The sequence below is a fragment of the Octopus bimaculoides genome, chromosome 5, assembly GCF_001194135.2.
Source record: "Octopus bimaculoides isolate UCB-OBI-ISO-001 chromosome 5, ASM119413v2, whole genome shotgun sequence".
Taxonomy (NCBI): domain Eukaryota; kingdom Metazoa; phylum Mollusca; class Cephalopoda; order Octopoda; family Octopodidae; genus Octopus; species Octopus bimaculoides.
In genome coordinates this window covers 119817350-119821193 of record NC_068985.1, presented here as the reverse complement: position 1 = coordinate 119821193, position 3844 = coordinate 119817350, and positions in this window count along the sequence as shown.

The following is a 3844-nucleotide window of genomic DNA, read 5'->3' as shown; positions in this document are numbered from 1 at the left end:
TTTTTTTTTTTTTTTTTTTTTTTTGCTAAATGTAGTTCTTTAACTATCAGACTTCAATTAGAGTAGCTATCATGCAGGTTACAAGCTCGAGATGGATCGTATGAGAGGAATAATTAATGTAGTTATTGTTGTTAATGATGTTGTTGATTAACACCCGATAAACTCTGAATGTGTTCTGCTTGATTTTCTATTTTTGAACTCAGTATCTAAAACTTACATTATCCGGCTTCTAATTCCCTTTAAAAGCCGTTTTAGTGCCATGTGAAGGAGGTTTGGCCGTTATTTCTAGCACCACGAGTCATTGTCTGTGCAAATCAGTTACCTAGATCTCAACATTTTGTTTCCATGATGTCTTTATATTATTCTTTAATCAATCTAGTAACTGCATTTGTTTATTTTATTATATTGATCTTAGCTGCAATAAAGATTTCAAGCGGATTTCACCATTGTTATGGTTTTGTTGCTGTTGTTTAGCCTTGAAGAACTATAGCTCAGATGATCAAAGACGTAACAGCCATGAATACCCAGGTTTATATTCGATCTTTCTAGAATTACATTTTCTCATGCATGTTTCCTGTTTGAAGACAATAGAGTGAACTTTAAGGAAAATTTGGCCACTATTTCCTGTAGATAGTTCAACTAACCACAGCCTCCCCAATTCTTTCGACTGGCCATTTTATGTCGTTGCAAAAGCGGCGAGCTGACAGAATCGTTAGCACGCCGGCCAAAAAACTTAGTAGCATTTCATCCGTCTTTACATTCTGGGTTCAAATGCTGCCGGGGTCAACTTTAGCTTTCATCCTTTCGGTACCGATAAAATAAGTACCAGTTCAGCACTGGGGCTTATGTAATCGACCTAGCCCCTCCCGCCAAAATAGCTGACTTTGTACCAAAATTTTAAGCCATTATTATATGTCATCGCTGTCGTTATTGATATTGTGATAGCTTTTATTGTTACTGTTTAGTCCTATGTTAGTCCTAATTGTACAAATATTTGATCAAAAGTATCCTATCCGATGCCATCGCGCCACTTAGTGACATACAGCATTGCATTCTTCAATAAAACCTATTATTTTAAGACGGTGGAGTGGGATTTGAGAAATAATTAGCTTCTATTTCTAGTAAAGCAGCGGCTTAGATGCTCCTGTCCTCTTCTTTGGTTCGATTGTTGTATGTAACTGTTGTTTTTGTCGAAGTCGCTGTTGTCGTCTTTTTGATCCCGTGTTGGCTCTGATCTAGCAGGCCAAAAGCGTTTCCAACAGGTCGTTAACTCAACTGTTATCCGCTGTAAATTGTGACACTATGAGAACAATTTCCCCATTTATCATCTGGGTGATCGATCAAACATTTACCAATTAAGAGAGGTAGAACTGTTAAAGAGTTGGGCAAAATGTTTTGTGGTATTTCACCCAGCTTTCTATTTCTACCAGCGATGCCTTTCACGATACTGCTACAATGCTGTTTCAGCCGAAGACAGTACTCTTTCCCTTGGATAAGCATCAGTATCATAAAGAGGAAAGACTTACATGCTTGGGCAACTATCAGTCCTTCTCAATTAAATCATGCTGCCCTGTTCACATACACGAGCAGATTCATGATCAGGCTACTCTGACGAAGAACCTAACACGAAATAAACTATTAATAATAGCTACACACTGATACAAACATCCTGGAGCTTTTTTTAATATCCTATTCTTAGACTTAATCCTGGTCAAAATGGATGTTCTAATCCTATCGGAGAAATAGAAACAATGCGTGAAGGTAAATGCGTGCAACTGACTTTCAAAAGATATTCATAGCCATGACAATATCTGTAAATTAGCCAATCAGAATTAGGAACCCATTGTATGCAGCCATGTAAGTAAATAAATTAGTATGAAAAATCCAGTGGTGTAAGTACTATTATCGTACTTATTGTTCTCAATGTCATTGTTGTTGTACTTCCTCTTGTTGTTGTTGTTCTTCTTCTTCTTCTTCTTCTTCTTTTTCTTCTCATTATTATTATTATTATTATTATTATCATTATTATTATTATTATTATTATTATTATTATTATTATTATTATTATTATTGTTCAGTAGTTTTATTTTTATAACGTGCTTTCACTTCACTACCGAGCGCAGCTCTGTGCGCCTTGGGTATGTGCTGTGGTTTGCTGTGGTGCTCTTATGGTTACTGTATTGAAAGTGTTTTGCGTAGAATTATTATTATTATTATTATTATTATTATTATTATTATTATTATTATTATTATTATTATTATTATCATCCTCCTCCTCCTCCTCATTATTATTATTATCATTATCATTATCATTATTATTATTATTATCATTATTATTATTATTATTATTGTTGTTGTTGTTGTTGTTGCTGTTGTTGTTGTTGTTGTTGTTGTTGTGAAGGCGCGTGAATTAGTTGTTTTCCTGTCTGATAGCAGTAGCAAAAGGGGTTGTAGTGTGGACAAGGCTGAAAGGACTGAAGACTGACCCTTTTCTCTTCGGCCAATCCCTCATCAACGTTTTCAAATTTCACTTGGAAAGAAAGATGAGGGTGGCGAGAGAGGTGCTGCCTCCCAGTACATTTGCTAAAAAGAGGTCCCATGTGAGTGGACTTCCTCCACGAATGCGCCTGTGGGCAAGTGAATTTAAGAGGCAGACGGATGCCCTTGAAAGGTCGAGTGGTTCAGGATTGGTGTGGTGCCTGAGCTAACCCCAGGTGGTTGTCCCCTATTGGGGAACTTTCATTGTTATATTCTCTTTGTTTGATATTATTGTTATTGTTTTCATTATGTACTCGTTGATTTGTGTAAAAAACCCCTCTGTCCATGTCTACTGTATTGTCCCCTGTATGTCGGCCCTGGTGGCCAATAAGTGAAATAATGATTATTAATATTAAGGCGGTGAGCTGGCAGAATCGTTAGCACGCCGGGCAATATGCTTAGCGGCAATTCATCCGTCTTTATGTTCTGAGTTCAAATTCCGCCGAGGTCGACTTTGCCTTTCATCCTTCGAGGTCGATAACATGAGTACCAGTTGAACACTGGTGTCAATGTAATCGACTCATCCCCTCCCCAAAACTGCTACCCTTGTGGCAAAATTTGAAAGCATCATTATAATTATAATAATTATTATTATTATTGTTCAGTAGTTTTATTTTTATAACGTGCTTTCACTTCACTACCGAGCGCAGCTCTGTGCGCCTTGGGTATGTGCTGTGGTTTGCTGTGGTGCTCATTATCATCATCATCATCATTCTCCCCTACACTTTTTTCAAACCTTCTTTTTCAGTGTATACCGTGTATACTTACTTTTCTTTCTTTCCTTCTTTCTTTCTTTCTTTCTTTCTTTTTTATTTATTTCTTTAGTTATTTATTTCTTTTATAACCATTCCGTTATATGTAAACTCCACACTTTATGTCTGTCTTTGTATTGCCCCTCATCCTTCGCCCTTGTGGCACATAAATGAAAGCATTAGTAGTAGTAGTAGTAGTAGTAGTAGTAGTAGTAGTAGTAGTAGTAGTAGTAGTAGTAGTAGTAGTAGTAGTAGTGGTGGTGGTGGTGGTGGTGGTGGAGGTAAGCTCGTGGAATCGTTAGCCGAGGAAAAAGCATTTCGTCCGTCATTACGTTCTGAATTCAAATTCCGCCGCGATCGAGTTTCCCTTTCATCCTTTCGAGGTTGATAAGATACGTACCAGTAAAAAACTGGTTTCGATATCATTGACTAGTCCAATCCCCCGAGATTTCAGGCCTTGTGCCTTTAGTAGGAAGGATTATTATTATTATTATTATTATTATTATTATTATTATTATTATTATTATTATTATTATTATTATTATTATTATTAT